The 21,061-nt window shown below is 39.0% G+C and overlaps 10 non-coding genes across 10 annotated transcripts; all 10 read right to left on the bottom strand.

The window, feature by feature from the left end:
• Positions 1 to 163: 163 nt before the first annotated feature.
• Positions 164 to 235, bottom strand: trnac-gca (transfer RNA cysteine (anticodon GCA)). The gene has a single exon. It is a non-coding gene; the product is annotated as a tRNA-Cys (tRNA).
• An 861-nt stretch (positions 236 to 1,096) lies between these two features.
• Positions 1,097 to 1,168, bottom strand: trnac-gca (transfer RNA cysteine (anticodon GCA)). Its single transcript has one exon. It is a non-coding gene; the product is annotated as a tRNA-Cys (tRNA).
• An 861-nt stretch (positions 1,169 to 2,029) lies between these two features.
• Positions 2,030 to 2,101, bottom strand: trnac-gca (transfer RNA cysteine (anticodon GCA)). Its single transcript has one exon. It is a non-coding gene; the product is annotated as a tRNA-Cys (tRNA).
• Positions 2,102 to 5,749: 3,648 nt separating this feature from the next.
• On the bottom strand, positions 5,750 to 5,821 carry trnac-gca (transfer RNA cysteine (anticodon GCA)). Its single transcript has one exon. It is a non-coding gene; the product is annotated as a tRNA-Cys (tRNA).
• Positions 5,822 to 7,610: 1,789 nt separating this feature from the next.
• trnac-gca (transfer RNA cysteine (anticodon GCA)) lies at positions 7,611 to 7,682 on the bottom strand. The gene has a single exon. It is a non-coding gene; the product is annotated as a tRNA-Cys (tRNA).
• An 859-nt stretch (positions 7,683 to 8,541) lies between these two features.
• Positions 8,542 to 8,613, bottom strand: trnac-gca (transfer RNA cysteine (anticodon GCA)). The gene has a single exon. It is a non-coding gene; the product is annotated as a tRNA-Cys (tRNA).
• Positions 8,614 to 12,262: 3,649 nt separating this feature from the next.
• On the bottom strand, positions 12,263 to 12,334 carry trnac-gca (transfer RNA cysteine (anticodon GCA)). The gene has a single exon. It is a non-coding gene; the product is annotated as a tRNA-Cys (tRNA).
• Positions 12,335 to 16,913: 4,579 nt separating this feature from the next.
• trnac-gca (transfer RNA cysteine (anticodon GCA)) lies at positions 16,914 to 16,985 on the bottom strand. Its single transcript has one exon. It is a non-coding gene; the product is annotated as a tRNA-Cys (tRNA).
• Positions 16,986 to 17,843: 858 nt separating this feature from the next.
• trnac-gca (transfer RNA cysteine (anticodon GCA)) lies at positions 17,844 to 17,915 on the bottom strand. Its single transcript has one exon. It is a non-coding gene; the product is annotated as a tRNA-Cys (tRNA).
• A 1,609-nt stretch (positions 17,916 to 19,524) lies between these two features.
• On the bottom strand, positions 19,525 to 19,596 carry trnac-gca (transfer RNA cysteine (anticodon GCA)). The gene has a single exon. It is a non-coding gene; the product is annotated as a tRNA-Cys (tRNA).
• Between the last annotated feature and the right edge of the window lie 1,465 nt (positions 19,597 to 21,061).

The following is a 21,061-nucleotide window of genomic DNA, read 5'->3' as shown; positions in this document are numbered from 1 at the left end:
AATCTGGGACCTCTTGATCTGCAGTCTATTGCACTTCCAACTTCGTTTGGAACTGTCTGACTGAGAGAAAAAAGATCTAATAAGGTACATTTTAGATTGAGTAACAACTCGTGAAAAATAGCACTCCATCTCTAAAGACTGACTTAGAAAGTACATGTCTACAAGGGGGCACTAGGATTTGAACCTGGGACCTCTTGATCTGCAGTCAAATGCTCTACCGCTGAGCTATACCCCCTATGTCTGATCATCCAAAATTGGAAAAAATGGTCTAACAAGGGCCATTTTAGATGGAGAGTTATTTTGCCTAATCAAGAACGCTCCCTCTTAGAAAACACACCAGTAATGCATTTGATTTCAAGTGGATCGAACATTTTTAACCTGACACCTCTGGATCTCAAGAGTAAAACACTACCCACTCTGTTTGGAACTGTTTGACTGAGAGAAAAAACATCTAATGACGGACATTTTAGATTGAGTAACATAATCTAAAAAAGATTACTCCAACCGTCAAGATACACTTAGAAAGCACTTCATTTTAACTTCTCTCATTCCCCTCCCATCCGGTCCCAGCTTCATTCCATGTTGTACTGACTGTTGACATCTAGTGGAAGGCGTTTGAAGTGCAAACAGATCCATATATATTACAGAGAATTGAATAGGCGATGACTTTAACAATGACCACTCTCAGAATTTTCACTTCCTGTTTGGATTTTTTCTCAGGTTTTTGCCTGCCATATGAGTTCTGTTATACTCACAGACATCATTCAAACAGTTTTAGAAGCTTGAGAGTGTTTTCTATCCAAAATTAATAATCATTTGCATATATTAGCATCTGGGACAGAGTAGGAGGCAGTTCACTATGGGCATGCAATTCATCCAAAAGTGAAAATGCTGCCCCCTATATCAAAGAAGTTAACGGCGCACCAGAATTTGAATCTGGGACCTCTTGATCTGCAGTCTATTGCACTTCCAACTTCGTTTGGAACTGTCTGACTGAGAGAAAAAAGATCTAATAAGGTACATTTTAGATTGAGTAACAACTCCTGAAAAATAGCACTCCATCTCTAAAGACTGACTTAGAAAGTACATGTCTACAAGGGGGCACTAGGATTTGAACCTGGGACCTCTTGATCTGCAGTCAAATGCTCTACCGCTGAGCTATACCCCCTATGTCTGATCATCCAAAATTGGAAAAAATGGTCTAACAAGGGCCATTTTAGATGGAGAGTTATTTTGCCTAATCAAGAACGCTCCCTCTTAGAAAACACACCAGTAATGCATTTGATTTCAAGTGGATCGAACATTTTTAACCTGACACCTCTGGATCTCAAGAGTAAAACACTACCCACTCTGTTTGGAACTGTTTGACTGAGAGAAAAAACATCTAATGACGGACATTTTAGATTGAGTAACATAATCTAAAAAAGATTACTCCAACCGTCAAGATACACTTAGAAAGCACTTCATTTTAACTTCTCTCATTCCCCTCCCATCCGGTCCCAGCTTCATTCCATGTTGTACTGACTGTTGACATCTAGTGGAAGGCGTTTGAAGTGCAAACAGATCCATATATATTACAGAGAATTGAATAGGCGATGACTTTAACAATGACCACTCTCAGAATTTTCACTTCCTGTTTGGATTTTTTCTCAGGTTTTTGCCTGCCATATGAGTTCTGTTATACTCACAGACATCATTCAAACAGTTTTAGAAGCTTGAGAGTGTTTTCTATCCAAAATTAATAATCATTTGCATATATTAGCATCTGGGACAGAGTAGGAGGCAGTTCACTATGGGCATGCAATTCATCCAAAAGTGAAAATGCTGCCCCCTATATCAAAAAAGTTAACGGCGCACCAGAATTTGAATCTGGGACCTCTTGATCTGCAGTCTATTGCACTTCCAACTTTGTTTGGAACTGTCTGACTGAGAGAAAAAAGATCTAATAAGGTACATTTTAGATTGAGTAACAACTCCTGAAAAATAGCACTCCATCTCTAAAAACTGACTTAGAAAGTACATGTCTACAAGGGGGCACTAGGATTTGAACCTGGGACCTCTTGATCTGCAGTCAAATGCTCTACCGCTGAGCTATACCCCCTATGTCTGATCATCCAAAATTGGAAAAAATGGTCTAACAAGGGCCATTTTAGATGGAGAGTTATTTTGCCTAATCAAGAACGCTCCCTCTTAGAAAACACACCAGTAATGCATTTGATTTCAAGTGGATCGAACATTTTTAACCTGACACCTCTGGATCTCAAGAGTAAAACACTACCCACTCTGTTTGGAAGTGTTTGACTGAGAGAAAAACCATCTAATGACGGACATTTTAGATTGAGTAACATAATCTAAAAAAGATTACTCCAACCGTCAAGATACACTTAGAAAGCACTTCATTTTAACTTCTCTCATTCCCCTCCCATCCGGTCCCAGCTTCATTCCATGTTGTACTGACTGTTGACATCTAGTGGAAGGCGTTTGAAGTGCAAACAGATCCATATATATTACAGAGAATTGAATAGGCGATGACTTTAACAATGACCACTCTCAGAATTTTCACTTCCTGTTTGGATTTTTTCTCAGGTTTTTGCCTGCCATATGAGTTCTGTTATACTCACAGACATCATTCAAACAGTTTTAGAAGCTTGAGAGTGTTTTCTATCCAAAATTAATAATCATTTGCATATATTAGCATCTGGGACAGAGTAGGAGGCAGTTCACTATGGGCATGCAATTCATCCAAAAGTGAAAATGCTGCCCCCTATATCAAAAAAGTTAACGGCGCACCAGAATTTGAATCTGGGACCTCTTGATCTGCAGTCTATTGCACTTCCAACTTTGTTTGGAACTGTCTGACTGAGAGAAAAAAGATCTAATAAGGTACATTTTAGATTGAGTAACAACTCCTGAAAAATAGCACTCCATCTCTAAAAACTGACTTAGAAAGTACATGTCTACAAGGGGGCACTAGGATTTGAACCTGGGACCTCTTGATCTGCAGTCAAATGCTCTAGCACTGAGCTATACCCCCTATGTCTGATGATCCAAAATTGGAAAAAATGGTCTAACAAGGGCCATTTTAGATGGAGAGTTATTTTACCTAATCAAGAACGCTCCCTCTTAGAAAACACACCAGTAATGCATTTGATTTCAAGTGGATCGAACATTTTTAACCTGACACCTCTGGATCTCAAGAGTAAAACACTACCCACTCTGTTTGGAAGTGTTTGACTGAGAGAAAAACCATCTAATGACGGACATTTTAGATTGAGTAACATAATCTAAAAAAGATTACTCCAACCGTCAAGACACTTAGAAAGCACTTCATTTTAACTTCTCTCATTCCCCTCCCATCCGGTCCCAGCTTCATTCCATGTTGTACTGACTGTTGACATCTAGTGGAAGGCGTTTGAAGTGCAAACAGATCCATATATTACAGAGAATTGAATAGGCGATGACTTTAACAATGACCACTCTCAGAATTTTCACTTCCTGTTTGGATTTTTTCTCAGGTTTTTGCCTGCCATATGAGTTCTGTTATACTCACAGACATCATTCAAACAGTTTTAGAAGCTTGAGAGTGTTTTCTATCCAAAATAATAATAATTTGCATATATTAGCATCTGGGACAGAGTAGGAGGCAGTTCACTATGGGCATGCAATTCATCCAAAAGTGAAAATGCTGCCCCCTATATCAAAGAAGTTAACGGCGCACCAGAATTTGAATCTGGGACCTCTTGATCTGCAGTCTATTGCACTTCCAACTTCGTTTGGAACTGTCTGACTGAGAGAAAAAAAGATCTAATAAGGTACATTTTAGATTGAGTAACAACTCCTGAAAAATAGCACTCCATCTCTAAAAACTGACTTAGAAAGTACATGTCTACAAGGGGGCACTAGGATTTGAACCTGGGACCTCTTGATCTGCAGTCAAATGCTCTAGCACTGAGCTATACCCCCTATGTCTGATGATCCAAAATTGGAAAAAATGGTCTAACAAGGGCCATTTTAGATGGAGAGTTATTTTACCTAATCAAGAACGCTCCCTCTTAGAAAACACACCAGTAATGCATTTGATTTCAAGTGGATCGAACATTTTTAACCTGACACCTCTGGATCTCAAGAGTAAAACACTACCCACTCTGTTTGGAAGTGTTTGACTGAGAGAAAAACCATCTAATGACGGACATTTTAGATTGAGTAACATAATCTAAAAAAGATTACTCCAACCGTCAAGACACTTAGAAAGCACTTCATTTTAACTTCTCTCATTCCCCTCCCATCCGGTCCCAGCTTCATTCCATGTTGTACTGACTGTTGACATCTAGTGGAAGGCGTTTGAAGTGCAAACAGATCCATATATTACAGAGAATTGAATAGGCGATGACTTTAACAATGACCACTCTCAGAATTTTCACTTCCTGTTTGGATTTTTTCTCAGGTTTTTGCCTGCCATATGAGTTCTGTTATACTCACAGACATCATTCAAACAGTTTTAGAAGCTTGAGAGTGTTTTCTATCCAAAATAATAATAATTTGCATATATTAGCATCTGGGACAGAGTAGGAGGCAGTTCACTATGGGCATGCAATTCATCCAAAAGTGAAAATGCTGCCCCCTATATCAAAGAAGTTAACGGCGCACCAGAATTTGAATCTGGGACCTCTTGATCTGCAGTCTATTGCACTTCCAACTTCGTTTGGAACTGTCTGACTGAGAGAAAAAAAGATCTAATAAGGTACATTTTAGATTGAGTAACAACTCCTGAAAAATAGCACTCCATCTCTAAAAACTGACTTAGAAAGTACATGTCTACAAGGGGGCACTAGGATTTGAACCTGGGAACTCTTGATCTGCAGTCAAATGCTCTAGCACTGAGCTATACCCCCTATGTCTGATGATCCAAAATTGGAAAAAATGGTCTAACAAGGGCCATTTTAGATGGAGAGTTATTTTACCTAATCAAGAACGCTCCCTCTTAGAAAACACACCAGTAATGCATTTGATTTCAAGTGGATCGAACATTTTTAACCTGACACCTCTGGATCTCAAGAGTAAAACACTACCCACTCTGTTTGGAAGTGTTTGACTGAGAGAAAAACCATCTAATGACGGACATTTTAGATTGAGTAACATAATCTAAAAAAGATTACTCCAACCGTCAAGACACTTAGAAAGCACTTCATTTTAACTTCTCTCATTCCCCTCCCATCCGGTCCCAGCTTCATTCCATGTTGTACTGACTGTTGACATCTAGTGGAAGGCGTTTGAAGTGCAAACAGATCCATATATTACAGAGAATTGAATAGGCGATGACTTTAACAATGACCACTCTCAGAATTTTCACTTCCTGTTTGGATTTTTTCTCAGGTTTTTGCCTGCCATATGAGTTCTGTTATACTCACAGACATCATTCAAACAGTTTTAGAAGCTTGAGAGTGTTTTCTATCCAAAATAATAATAATTTGCATATATTAGCATCTGGGACAGAGTAGGAGGCAGTTCACTATGGGCACGCAATTCATCCAAAAGTGAAAATGCTGCCCCCTATATCAAAGAAGTTAACGGCGCACCAGAATTTGAATCTGGGACCTCTTGATCTGCAGTCTATTGCACTTCCAACTTCGTTTGGAACTGTCTGACTGAGAGAAAAAAAGATCTAATAAGGTACATTTTAGATTGAGTAACAACTCGTGAAAAATAGCACTCCATCTCTAAAGACTGACTTAGAAAGTACATGTCTACAAGGGGGCACTAGGATTTGAACCTGGGACCTCTTGATCTGCAGTCAAATGCTCTACCACTGAGCTATACCCCCTATGTCTGATTCTCCAAAATTGGAAAAAATGGTCTAACAAGGGCCATTTTAGATGGAGAGTTATTTTGCCCAATCAAGAACGCTCCCTCTTAGAAAACACACCAGTAATGCATTTGATTTCAAGTGGATCGAACATTTTTAACCTGACACCTCTGGATCTCAAGAGTAAAACACTACCCACTCTGTTTGGAACTGTTTGACTGAGAGAAAAAACATTTAATGACGGACATTTTAGATTGAGTAACATAATCTAAAAAAGATTACTCCAACCGTCAAGATACACTTAGAAAGCACTTCATTTTAACTTCGCTCATTCCCCTCCCATCCGGTCCCAGCTTCATTCCATGTTGTACTGACTGTTGACATCTAGTGGAAGGCGTTTGAAGTGCAAACAGATCCATATATTACAGGGAATTGAATAGGTGATGACTTTAACAATGACCACTCTCAGAATTTTCACTTCCTGTTTGGATTTTTTCTCAGGTTTTTGCCTGCCATATGAGTTCTGTTATACTCACAGACATCATTCAAACAGTTTTAGAAGCTTGAGAGTGTTTTCTATCCAAAATTAATAATAATTTGCATATATTAGCATCTGGGACAGAGTAGGAGGCAGTTCACTATGGGCACGCAATTCATCCAAAAGTGAAAATGCTGCCCCCTATATCAAAGAAGTTAACGGCGCACCAGAATTTGAATCTGGGAACTCTTGATCTGCAGTCTATTGCACTTCCAACTTCGTTTGGAACTGTCTGACTGAGAGAAAAAAAGATCTAATAAGGTACATTTTAGATTGAGTAACAACTCCTGAAAAATAGCACTCCATCTCTAAAAACTGACTTAGAAAGTACATGTCTACAAGGGGGCACTAGGATTTGAACCTGGGACCTCTTGATCTGCAGTCAAATGCTCTAGCACTGAGCTATACCCCCTATGTCTGATGATCCAAAATTGGAAAAAATGGTCTAACAAGGGCCATTTTAGATGGAGAGTTATTTTACCTAATCAAGAACGCTCCCTCTTAGAAAACACACCAGTAATGCATTTGATTTCAAGTGGATCGAACATTTTTAACCTGACACCTCTGGATCTCAAGAGTAAAACACTACCCACTCTGTTTGGAAGTGTTTGACTGAGAGAAAAACCATCTAATGACGGACATTTTAGATTGAGTAACATAATCTAAAAAAGATTACTCCAACCGTCAAGACACTTAGAAAGCACTTCATTTTAACTTCTCTCATTCCCCTCCCATCCGGTCCCAGCTTCATTCCATGTTGTACTGACTGTTGACATCTAGTGGAAGGCGTTTGAAGTGCAAACAGATCCATATATTACAGAGAATTGAATAGGCGATGACTTTAACAATGACCACTCTCAGAATTTTCACTTCCTGTTTGGATTTTTTCTCAGGTTTTTGCCTGCCATATGAGTTCTGTTATACTCACAGACATCATTCAAACAGTTTTAGAAGCTTGAGAGTGTTTTCTATCCAAAATAATAATAATTTGCATATATTAGCATCTGGGACAGAGTAGGAGGCAGTTCACTATGGGCACGCAATTCATCCAAAAGTGAAAATGCTGCCCCCTATATCAAAGAAGTTAACGGCGCACCAGAATTTGAATCTGGGACCTCTTGATCTGCAGTCTATTGCACTTCCAACTTCGTTTGGAACTGTCTGACTGAGAGAAAAAAAGATCTAATAAGGTACATTTTAGATTGAGTAACAACTCGTGAAAAATAGCACTCCATCTCTAAAGACTGACTTAGAAAGTACATGTCTACAAGGGGGCACTAGGATTTGAACCTGGGACCTCTTGATCTGCAGTCAAATGCTCTACCACTGAGCTATACCCCCTATGTCTGATTCTCCAAAATTGGAAAAAATGGTCTAACAAGGGCCATTTTAGATGGAGAGTTATTTTGCCCAATCAAGAACGCTCCCTCTTAGAAAACACACCAGTAATGCATTTGATTTCAAGTGGATCGAACATTTTTAACCTGACACCTCTGGATCTCAAGAGTAAAACACTACCCACTCTGTTTGGAACTGTTTGACTGAGAGAAAAAACATTTAATGACGGACATTTTAGATTGAGTAACATAATCTAAAAAAGATTACTCCAACCGTCAAGATACACTTAGAAAGCACTTCATTTTAACTTCGCTCATTCCCCTCCCATCCGGTCCCAGCTTCATTCCATGTTGTACTGACTGTTGACATCTAGTGGAAGGCGTTTGAAGTGCAAACAGATCCATATATTACAGGGAATTGAATAGGTGATGACTTTAACAATGACCACTCTCAGAATTTTCACTTCCTGTTTGGATTTTTTCTCAGGTTTTTGCCTGCCATATGAGTTCTGTTATACTCACAGACATCATTCAAACAGTTTTAGAAGCTTGAGAGTGTTTTCTATCCAAAATTAATAATAATTTGCATATATTAGCATCTGGGACAGAGTAGGAGGCAGTTCACTATGGGCACGCAATTCATCCAAAAGTGAAAATGCTGCCCCCTATATCAAAGAAGTTAACGGCGCACCAGAATTTGAATCTGGGACCTCTTGATCTGCAGTCTATTGCACTTCCAACTTCGTTTGGAACTGTCTGACTGAGAGAAAAAAGATCTAATAAGGTACATTTTAGATTGAGTAACAACTCGTGAAAAATAGCACTCCATCTCTAAAGACTGACTTAGAAAGTACATGTCTACAAAGGGGCACTAGGATTTGAACCTGGGACCTCTTGATCTGCAGTCAAATGCTCTACCACTGAGCTATACCCCCTATGTCTGATCCTCCAAAATTGGAAAAAATGGTCTAACAAGGGCCATTTTAGATGGAGAGTTATTTTGCCCAATCAAGAACGCTCCCTCTTAGAAAACACACCAGTAATGCATTTGATTTCAAGTGGATCGAACATTTTTAACCTGACACCTCTGGATCTCAAGAGTAAAACACTACCCACTCTGTTTGGAACTGTTTGACTGAGAGAAAAACCATCTAATGACGGACATTTTAGATTGAGTAACATAATCTAAAAAAGATTACTTCAACCGTCAAGATACACTTAGAAAGCACTTCATTTTAACTTCTCTCATTCCCCTCCCATCCGGTCCCAGCCTCATTCCATGTTGTACTGACTGTTGACATCTAGTGGAAGGCGTTTGAAGTGCAAACAGATCCATATATTACAGGGAATTGAATAGGCGATGACTTTAACAATGACCACTCTCAGAATTTTCACTTCCTGTTTGGATTTTTTCTCAGGTTTTTGCCTGCCATATGAGTTCTGTTATACTCACAGACATCATTCAAACAGTTTTAGAAGCTTGAGAGTGTTTTCTATCCAAAATTAATAATAATTTGCATATATTAGCATCTGGGACAGAGTAGAAGGCAGTTCACTATGGGCATGCAATTCATCCAAAAGTGAAAATGCTGCCCCCTATATCAAAGAAGTTAACGGTGCACCAGAATTTGAATCTGGGACCTCTTGATCTGCAGTCTATTGCACTTCCAACTTCGTTTGGAACTGTCTGACTGAGAGAAAAAAGATCTAATAAGGTACATTTTAGATTGAGTAACAACTCCTGAAAAATAGCACTCCATCTCTAAAGACTGACTTAGAAAGTACATGTCTACAAGGGGGCACTAGGATTTGAACCTGGGACCTCTTGATCTGCAGTCAAATGCTCTACCACTGAGCTTTACCCCCTATGTCTGATGATCCAAAATTCGAAAAAATGGTCTAACAAGGGCCATTTTAGATGGAGAGTTATTTTACCTAATCAAGAACGCTCCCTCTTAGAAAACACACCAGTAATGCATTTGATTTCAAGTGGATCGAACATTTTTAACCTGACACCTCTGGATCTCAAGAGTAAAACACTACCCACTCTGTTTGGAACTGTTTGACTGAGAGAAAAAACATCTAATGACGGATATTTTAGATTGAGTAACATAATCTAAAAAAGATTACTCCAACCGTCAAGATACACTTAGAAAGCACTTCATTTTAACTTCTCTCATTCCCCTCCCATCCGGTCCCAGCTTCATTCCATGTTGTACTGACTGTTGACATCTGGTGGAAGGCGTTTGAAGTGCAAACAGATCCATATATTACAGGGAATTGAATAGGCGATGACTTTAACAATGACCACTCAGAATTTTCACTTCCTGTTTGGATTTTTTCTCAGGTTTTTGCCTGCCATATGAGTTCTGTTATACTCACAGACATCATTCAAACAGTTTTAGAAGCTTGAGAGTGTTTTATATCCAAAATTAATAATAATTTGCATATATTAGCATCTGGGACAGAGTAGGAGGCAGTTCACTATGGGCACGCAATTCATCCAAAAGTGAAAATGCTGCCCCCTATATCAAAGAAGTTAACGGCGCACCAGAATTTGAATCTGGGACCTCTTGATCTGCAGTCTATTGCACTTCCAACTTCGTTTGGAACTGTCTGACTGAGAGAAAAAAGATCTAATAAGGTACATTTTAGATTGAGTAACAACTCCTGAAAAATAGCACTCCATCTCTAAAGACTGACTTAGAAAGTACATGTCTACAAGGTGGCAATAGGATTTGAACCTGGGACCTCTTGATCTGCAGTCAAATGCTCTACCACTGAGCTATACCCCCTATGTCTGATGATCCAAAATTCGAAAAAATTGTATAACAAGGGCCATTTTAGATGGAGAGTTATTTTACCTAATCAAGAACGCTCCCTCTTAGAAAACACACCAGTAATGCATTTGATTTCAAGTGGATCGAACATTTTTAACCTGACACCTCTGGATCTCAAGAGTAAAACACTACCCACTCTGTTTGGAACTGTTTGACTGAGAGAAAAAACATCTAATGACGGATATTTTAGATTGAGTAACATAATCTAAAAAAGATTACTCCAACCGTCAAGATACACTTAGAAAGCACTTCATTTTAACTTCTCTCATTCCCCTCCCATCCGGTCCCAGCTTCATTCCATGTTGTACTGACTGTTGACATCTGGTGGAAGGCGTTTGAAGTGCAAACAGATCCATATATTACAGGGAATTGAATAGGCGATGACTTTAACAATGACCACTCAGAATTTTCACTTCCTGTTTGGATTTTTTCTCAGGTTTTTGCCTGCCATATGAGTTCTGTTATACTCACAGACATCATTCAAACAGTTTTAGAAGCTTGAGAGTGTTTTATATCCAAAATTAATAATAATTTGCATATATTAGCATCTGGGACAGAGTAGGAGGCAGTTCACTATGGGCACGCAATTCATCCAAAAGTGAAAATGCTGCCCCCTATATCAAAGAAGTTAACGGCGCACCAGAATTTGAATCTGGGACCTCTTGATCTGCAGTCTATTGCACTTCCAACTTCGTTTGGAACTGTCTGACTGAGAGAAAAAAGATCTAATAAGGTACATTTTAGATTGAGTAACAACTCCTGAAAAATAGCACTCCATCTCTAAAGACTGACTTAGAAAGTACATGTCTACAAGGTGGCAATAGGATTTGAACCTGGGACCTCTTGATCTGCAGTCAAATGCTCTACCACTGAGCTATACCCCCTATGTCTGATGATCCAAAATTCGAAAAAATTGTATAACAAGGGCCATTTTAGATGGAGAGTTATTTTACCTAATCAAGAACGCTCCCTCTTAGAAAACACACCAGTAATGCATTTGATTTCAAGTGGATCGAACATTTTTAACCTGACACCTCTGGATCTCAAGAGTAAAACACTACCCACTCTGTTTGGAACTGTTTGACTGAGAGAAAAAACATTTAATGACGGACATTTTAGATTGAGTAACATAATCTAAAAAAGATTACTCCAACCGTCAAGATACACTTAGAAAGCACTTCATTTTAACTTCTCTCATTCCCCTCCCATCCGGTCCCAGCTTCATTCCATGTTGTACTGACTGTTGACATCTAGTGGAAGGCGTTTGAAGTGCAAACAGATCCATATATTACAGGGAATTGAATAGGTGATGACTTTAACAATGACCACTCTCAGAATTTTCCCTTCCTGTTTGGATTTTTTCTCAGGTTTTTGCCTGCCATATGAGTTCTGTTATACTCACAGACATCATTCAAACAGTTTTAGAAGCTTGAGAGTGTTTTCTATCCAAAATTAATAATAATTTGCATATATTAGCATCTGGGACAGAGTAGGAGGCAGTTCACTATGGGCACGCAATTCATCCAAAAGTGAAAATGCTGCCCCCTATATCAAAGAAGTTAACGGCGCACCAGAATTTGAATCTGGGACCTCTTGATCTGCAGTCTATTGCACTTCCAACTTCGTTTGGAACTGTCTGACTGAGAGAAAAAAATATCTAATAAGGTACATTTTAGATTGAGTAACAACTAGTGAAAAATAGCACTCCATCTCTAAAGACTGACTTAGAAAGTACATGTCTACAAGGGGGCACTAGGATTTGAACCTGGGACCTCTTGATCTGCAGTCAAATGCTCTACCACTGAGCTATACCCCCTATTTCTGATCCTCCAAAATTGGAAAAAATGGTCTAACAAGGGCCATTTTAGATGGAGAGTTATTTTGCCCAATCAAGAACGCTCCCTCTTAGAAAACACACCAGTAATGCATTTGATTTCAAGTGGATCGAACATTTTTAACCTGACACCTCTGGATCTCAAGAGTAAAACACTACCCACTCTGTTTGGAACTGTTTGACTGAGAGAAAAAACATCTAATGACGGATATTTTAGATTGAGTAACATAATCTAAAAAAGATTACTCCAACCGTCAAGATACACTTAGAAAGCACTTCATTTTAACTTCTCTCATTCCCCTCCCATCCGGTCCCAGCTTCATTCCATGTTGTACTGACTGTTGACATCTAGTGGAAGGCGTTTGAAGTGCAAACAGATCCATATATTACAGGGAATTGAATAGGCGATGACTTTAACAATGACCACTCAGAATTTTCACTTCCTGTTTGGATTTTTTCTCAGGTTTTTGCCTGCCATATGAGTTCTGTTATACTCACAGACATCATTCAAACAGTTTTAGAAGCTTGAGAGTGTTTTCTATCCAAAATTAATAATAATTTGCATATATTAGCATCTGGGACAGAGTAGGAGGCATTTCACTATGGGCACGCAATTCATCCAAAAGTGAAAATGCTGCCCCCTATATCAAAGAAGTTAACGGCGCACCAGAATTTGAATCTGGGACCTCTTGATCTGCAGTCTATTGCACTTCCAACTTCGTTTGGTACTGTCTGACTGAGAGAAAAAAGATCTAATAAGGTACATTTTAGATTGAGTAACAACTCGTGAAAAATAGCACTCCATCTCTAAAGACTGACTTAGAAAGTACATGTCTACAAGGGGGCACTAGGATTTGAACCTGGAACCTCTTGATCTGCAGTCAAATGCTCTACCAATGAGCTATACCCCCTATATCTGATTCTCCAAAATTGGAAAAAATGGTCTAACAAGGGCCATTTTAGATGGAGAGTTATTTTGCCCAATCAAGAACGCTCCCTCTTAGAAAACACACCAGTAATGCATTTGATTTCAAGTGGATCGAACATTTTTAACCTGACACCTCTGGATCTCAAGAGTAAAACACTACCCACTCTGTTTGGAACTGTTTGACTGAGAGAAAAAACATTTAATGACGGACATTTTAGATTGAGTAACATAATCTAAAAAAGATTACTCCAACCGTCAAGATACACTTAGAAAGCACTTCATTTTAACTTCTCTCATTCCCCTCCCATCCGGTCCCAGCTTCATTCCATGTTGTACTGACTGTTGACATCTAGTGGAAGGCGTTTGAAGTGCAAACAGATCCATATATTACAGGGAATTGAATAGGTGATGACTTTAACAATGACCACTCTCAGAATTTTCCCTTCCTGTTTGGATTTTTTCTCAGGTTTTTGCCTGCCGTATGAGTTCTGTTATACTCACAGACATCATTCAAACAGTTTTAGAAGCTTGAGAGTGTTTTCTATCCAAAATGAATAATAATTTGCATATATTAGCATCTGGGACAGAGTAGGAGGCAGTTCACTATGGGCACGCAATTCATCCAAAAGTGAAAATGCTGCCCCCTATATCAAAGAAGTTAACGGCGCACCAGAATTTGAATCTGGGACCTCTTGATCTGCAGTCTATTGCACTTCCAACTTCGTTTGGAACTGTCTGACTGAGGGAAAAAATATCTAATAAGGTACATTTTAGATTGAGTAACAACTAGTGAAAAATAGCACTCCATCTCTAAAGACTGACTTAGAAAGTACATGTCTACAAGGGGGCAATTGGATTTGAACCTGGGACCTCTTGATCTGCAGTCAAATGCTCTACCACTGAGCTATACCCCCTATTTCTGATCCTCCAAAATTGGAAAAAATGGTCTAACAAGGGCCATTTTAGATGGAGAGTTATTTTGCCCAATCAAGAACGCTCCCTCTTAGAAAACACACCAGTAATGCATTTGATTTCAAGTGGATCGAACATTTTTAACCTGACACCTCTGGATCTCAAGAGTAAAACACTACCCACTCTGTTTGGAAGTGTTTGACTGAGAGAAAAACCATCTAATGACGGACATTTTAGATTGAGTAACATAATCTAAAAAAGATTACTCCAACCGTCAAGATACACTTAGAAAGCACTTCATTTTAACTTCTCTCATTCCCCTCCCATCCGGTCCCAGCTTCATTCCATGTTGTACTGACTGTTGACATCTAGTGTAAGGCGTTTTTTAGTGCAATCAGATCCATATATTACAGCGAATTGAATAAGCGAAGACTTTAACAATGACCACTCTCAGAATTTTTACTTCCTGTTTGGATTTTTTCTCAGGTTTTTGCCTGCCATATGAGTTCTGTTATACTCACAGACATCATTCAAACAGTTTTAGAAGCTTGAGAGTGTTTCTATCCAAAATTAACAATAATTTGCATATATTAGCATCTGGGACAGAGTAGGAGGCAGTTCACTATGGGCACGCAATTCATCCAAAAGTGAAAATGCTGCCCCCTATATCAAAGAAGTTAACGGCGCACCAGAATTTGAATCTGGGACCTCTTGATCTGCAGTCTATTGCACTTCCAACTTCGTTTGGAACTGTCTGACTGAGAGAAAAAAGATCTAATAAGGTACATTTTAGATTGAGTAACAACTCCTGAAAAATAGCACTCCATCTCTAAAGACTGACTTAGAAATTACATGTCTACAAGGGGTCACTAGGATTTGAAACTGGGACCTTTCGATCTGCAGTCAAATGCTCTACCACTGAGCTATACCCCCTATGTCTGACGATCCAAAATTGGAAAAAATGGTCTAACAAGGGCCATTTTAGATGGAGAGTTATTTTACCTAATCGAGAACGCTCCCTCTTAGAAAACACACCAGTAATGCATTTGATTTCAAGTGGATCGAACATTTTTAACCTGACACCTCTGGATCTCAAGAGTAAAACACTACCCACTCTGTTTGGAACTGTTTGACTGAGAGAAAAACCATCTAATGACGGACATTTTAGATTGAGTAACATAATCTAAAAAAGATTACTCCAACCGTCAAGATACACTTAGAAAGCACTTCATTTTAACTTCTCTCATTCCCCTCCCATCCGGTCCCAGCTTCATTCCATGTTGTACTGACTGTTGACATCTAGTGGAAGAAGTTTGAAGTGCAAACAGATCCATATATTACAGGGAATTGAATAGGCGATGACTTTCACAATGACCACTCAGAATTTTCACTTCCTGTTTGGATTTTTTCTCAGGTTTTTGCCTGCCATATGAGTTCTGTTATACTCACAGACATCATTCAAACAGTTTTAGAAGCTTGAGAGTGTTTTCTATCCAAAATTAATAATTATTTGCATATATTAGCATCTGGGACAGAGTAGGAGGCAGTTCACTATGGGCACGCAATTCATCCAAAAGTGAAAATGCTGCCCCCTATATCAAAGAAGTTAACGGCGCACCAGAATTTTAATCTGGGACCTCTTGATCTGCAGTCTATTGCACTTCCAACTTCGTTTGGAACTGTCTGACTGAGAGAAAAAAGATCTAATAAGGTACATTTTAGATTGAGTAACAACTCCTGAAAAATAGCACTCCATCTCTAAAGACTGACTTAGAAATTACATGTCTACAAGGGGTCACTAGGATTTGAACCTGGGACCTTTCGATCTGCAGTCAAATGCTCTACCACTGAGCTATACCCCCTATGTCTGACGATCCAAAATTGGAAAAAATGGTCTAACAAGGGCCATTTTAGATGGAGAGTTATTTTACCTAATCGAGAACGCTCCCTCTTAGAAAACACACCAGTAATGCATTTGATTTCAAGTGGATCAAACATTTTTAACCTGACACCTCTGGATCTCAAGAGTAAAACACTACCCACTCTGTTTGGAACTGTTTGACTGAGAGAAAAACCATCTAATGACGGACATTTTAGATTGAGTAACATAATCTAAAAAAGATTACTCCAACCGTCAAGATACACTTAGAAAGCACTTCATTTTAACTTCTCTCATTCCCCTCCCATCCGGTCCCAGCTTCATTCCATGTTGTACTGACTGTTGACATCTAGTGGAAGGCGTTTGAAGTGCAAACAGATCCATATATTACAGGGAATTGAATAGGCGATGACTTTAACAATGACCACTCTCAGAATTTTCACTTCCTGTTTGGATTTTTTCTCAGGTTTTTGCCTGCAATATGAGTTCTGTTATACTCACAGACATCATTCAAACAGTTTTAGAAGCTTGAGAGTGTTTTCTATCCACAATTAATAATACTTTGCATATATTAGCATCTGGGACAGAGTAGGAGGCAGTTCACTATGGGCACGCAATTCATCCAAAAGTGAAAATGCTGCCCCCTATATCAAAGAAGTTAACGGGGCACCAGAATTTGAATCTGGGACCTCTTGATCTGCAGTCTATTGCACTTCCAACTTCGTTTGGAACTGTCTGACTGAGAGAAAAAAGATCTAATAAGGTACATTTTAGATTGAGTAACAACTCGCGAAAAATAGCATTCCATCTCTAAAGACTGACTTAGAAAGTACATGTCTACAAGGGGGTACTAGGATTTGAACCTGGGACCTCTTGATCTGCAGTCAAATGCTCTACCATTGAGCTATACCCCCTATATCTGATCCTCCAAAATTGGAAAAAATGGTCTAACAAGGGACATTTTAGATGGAGAGTTATTTTGCCCAATCAAGAACGCTCCCTCTTAGAAAACACACCAGTAATGCATTTGATTTCAAGTGGATCGAACATTTTTAACCTGACACCTCTGGATCTCAAGAGTAAAACACTACCCACTCTGTTTGGAAGTGTTTGACTGAGAGAAAAACCATCTAATGACGGACATTTTAGATTGAGTAACATAATCTAAAAAAGATTACTCCAACCGTCAAGATACACTTAGAAAGCACTTCATTTTAACTTCTCTCATTCCCCTCCCATCCGGTCCCAGCTTCATTCCATGTTGTACTGACTGTTGACATCTAGTGGAAGGCGTTTGAAGTGCAAACAGATCCATATATTACAGGGAATTGAATAGGCGATGACTTTAACAATGACCACTCTCAGAATTTTCACTTCCTGTTTGGATTTTTTCTCAGGTTTTTGCCTGCAATATGAGTTCTGTTATACTCACAGACATCATTCAAACAGTTTTAGAAGCTTGAGAGTGTTTCTATCCACAATTAATAATACTTTGCATATATTAGCATCTGGGACAGAGTAGGAGGCAGTTCACTATGGGCACGCAATTCATCCAAAAGTGAAAATGCTGCCCCCTATATCAAAGAAGTTAACGGCGCACCAGAATTTGAATCTGGGACCTCTTGATCTGCAGTCTATTGCACTTCCAACTTCGTTTGGAACTGTCTGACTGAGAGAAAAAAGATCTAATAAGGTACATTTTAGATTGAGTAACAACTCGTGAAAAATAGCACTCCATCTCTAAAGACTGACTTAGAAAGTACATGTCTACAAAGGGGCACTAGGATTTGAACCTGGGACCTCTTGATCTGCAGTCAAATGCTCTACCACTGAGCTATACCCCCTATATCTGATCCTCCAAAATTGGAAAAAATGGTCTAACAAGGGCCATTTTAGATGGAGAGTTATTTTGCCCAATCAAGAACGCTCCCTCTTAGAAAACACACCAGTAATGCATTTGATTTCAAGTGGATCAAACATTTTTAACCTGACACCTCTGGATCTCAAGAGTAAAACACTACCCACTCTGTTTGGAACTGTTTGACTGAGAGAAAAAACATCTAATGACGGACATTTTAGATTGAGTAACATAATCTAAAAAAGATTACTCCAACCGTCAAGATACACTTAGAAAGCACTTCATTTTAACTTCTCTCATTCCCCTCCCATCCGGTCCCAGCTTCATTCCATGTTGTACTGACTGTTGACATCTAGTGGAAGGCGTTTGAAGTGCAAACAGATCCATATATTACAGGGAATTGAATAGGCGATGACTTTAACAATGACCACTCTCAGAATTTTCACTTCCTGTTTGGATTTTTTCTCAGGTTTTTGCCTGCCATATGAGTTCTGTTATACTCACAGACATCATTCAAACAGTTTTAGAAGCTTGAGAGTGTTTTCTATCCACAATTAATAATACTTTGCATATATTAGCATCTGGGACAGAGTAGGAGGCAGTTCACTATGGGCACGCAATTCATCCAAAAGTGAAAATGCTGCCCCCTATATCAAAGAAGTTAACGGCACACCAGAATTTGAATCTGGGACCTCTTGATCTGCAGTCAAATGCTCTACCACTGAGCTATACCCCCTATGTCTGACGATCCAAAATTGGAAAAAATGGTCTAACAAGGGCCATTTTAGATGGAGAGTTATTTTACCTAATCGAGAACGCTCCCTCTTAGAAAACACACCAGTAATGCATTTGATTTCAAGTGGATCGAACATTTTTAACCTGACACCTCTGGATCTCAAGAGTAAAACACTACCTACTCTGTTTGGAACTGTTTGACTGAGAGAAAAACCATCTAATGACGGACATTTTAGATTGAGTAACATAATCTAAAAAAGATTACTCCAACCGTCAAGATACACTTAGAAAGCACTTCATTTTAACTTCTCTCATTCCCCTCCCATCCGGTCCCAGCTTCATTCCATGTTGTACTGACTGTTGACATCTAGTGGAAGGCGTTTGAAGTGCAAACAGATCCATATATTACAGGGAATTGAATAGGCGATGACTTTAACAATGACCACTCTCAGAATTTTCACTTCCTGTTTGGATTTTTTCTCAGGTTTTTGCCTGCAATATGAGTTCTGTTATACTCACAGACATCATTCAAACAGTTTCAGAAGCTTGAGAGTGTTTTCTATCCACAATTAATAATACTTTGCATATATTAGCATCTGGGACAGAGTAGGAGGCAGTTCACTATGGGCACGCAATTCATCCAAAAGTGAAAATGCTGCCCCCTATATCAAAGAAGTTAACGGGGCACCAGAATTTGAATCTGGGACCTCTTGATCTACAGTCTATTGCACTTCCAACTTCGTTTGGAACTGTCTGACTGAGAGAAAAAAGATCTAATAAGGTACATTTTAGATTGAGTAACAACTCGCGAAAAATAGCATTCCATCTCTAAAGACTGACTTAGAAAGTACATGTCTACAAGGGGGTACTAGGATTTGAACCTGGGACCTCTTGATCTGCAGTCAAATGCTCTACCATTGAGCTATACCCCCTATATCTGATCCTCCAAAATTGGAAAAAATGGTCTAACAAGGGACATTTTAGATGGAGAGTTATTTTGCCCAATCAAGAACGCTCCCTCTTAGAAAACACACCAGTAATGCATTTGATTTCAAGTGGATCGAACATTTTTAACCTGACACCTCTGGATCTCAAGAGTAAAACACTACCCACTCTGTTTGGAACTGTTTGACTGAGAGAAAAACCATCTAATGACGGACATTTTAGATTGAGTAACATAATCTAAAAAAGATTACTCCAACCGTCAAGATACACTTAGAAAGCACTTCATTTTAAGTTCTCTCATTCCCCTCCCATCCGGTCCCAGCTTCATTCCATGTTGTACTGACTGTTGACATCTAGTGGAAGGTGTTTGAAGTGCAAACAGATCCATATATTACAGGGAATTGAATAGGCGAAGACTTTAACAATGACCACTAAGAATTTTTACTTCCTGTTTGGATTTTTTCTCAGGTTTTTGCCTGCCAAATGAGTTCTGTTATACTCACAGACATCATTCAAACAGTTTTAGAAGCTTGAGAGTGTTTTCTTTCCAAAATTAATAATAATTTGCATATATTAGCATCTGGGACAGAGTAGGAGGCAGTTCACTATGGGCACGCAATTCATCCAAAAGTGAAAATGCTGCCCCCTATATCAAAGAAGTTAATGGCGCACCAGAATTTGAATCTGGGACCTCTTGATCTGCAGTCTATTGCACTTCCAACTTCGTTTGGAACTGTCTGACTGAGAGAAAAAAGATCTAATAAGGTACATTTTAGATTGAGTAACAACTCGTGAAAAATAGCACTCCATCTCTAAAGACTGACTTAGAAAGTACATGTCTACAAGGGGGCACTAGGATTTGAACCTGGGACCTCTTGATCTGCAGTCAAATGCTCTACCACTGTGCTATACCCCCTATCTCTGATGACCCAAAATTGGAAAAAATGGTCTAACAAGGGCCATTTTAGATGGAGAGTTATTTTACCTAATCAAGAACGCTCCCTCTTAGAAAACACACCAGTAATGCATTTGATTTCAAGTGGATCGAACATTTTTTACCTGACACCTCTGGATCTCAAGAGTAAAACACTACCCACTCTGTTTGGAACTGTTTGACTGAGAGAAAAAACATCTAATGACGGATATTTTAGATTGAGTAACATAATCTAAAAAAGATTACTCCAACCGTCAAGATACACTTAGAAAGCACTTCATTTTAAGTTCTCTCATTCCCCTCCCATCCGGTCCCAGCTTCATTCCATGTTGTACTGACTGTTGACATCTAGTGGAAGGCGTTTGAAGTGCAAACAGATCCATATATTACAGGGAATTGAATAGGCGATGACTTTAACAATGACCACTCAGAATTTTCACTTCCTGTTTGGATTTTTTCTCAGGTTTTTGCCTGCCATATGAGTTCTGTTATACTCACAGACATCATTCAAACAGTTT

Source organism: Salvelinus fontinalis, chromosome 29, assembly GCF_029448725.1.
Source record: "Salvelinus fontinalis isolate EN_2023a chromosome 29, ASM2944872v1, whole genome shotgun sequence".
Classification (NCBI taxonomy): Eukaryota; Metazoa; Chordata; class Actinopteri; order Salmoniformes; family Salmonidae; genus Salvelinus; species Salvelinus fontinalis.
This window is presented reverse-complemented; position numbering and strand designations above follow the sequence as displayed.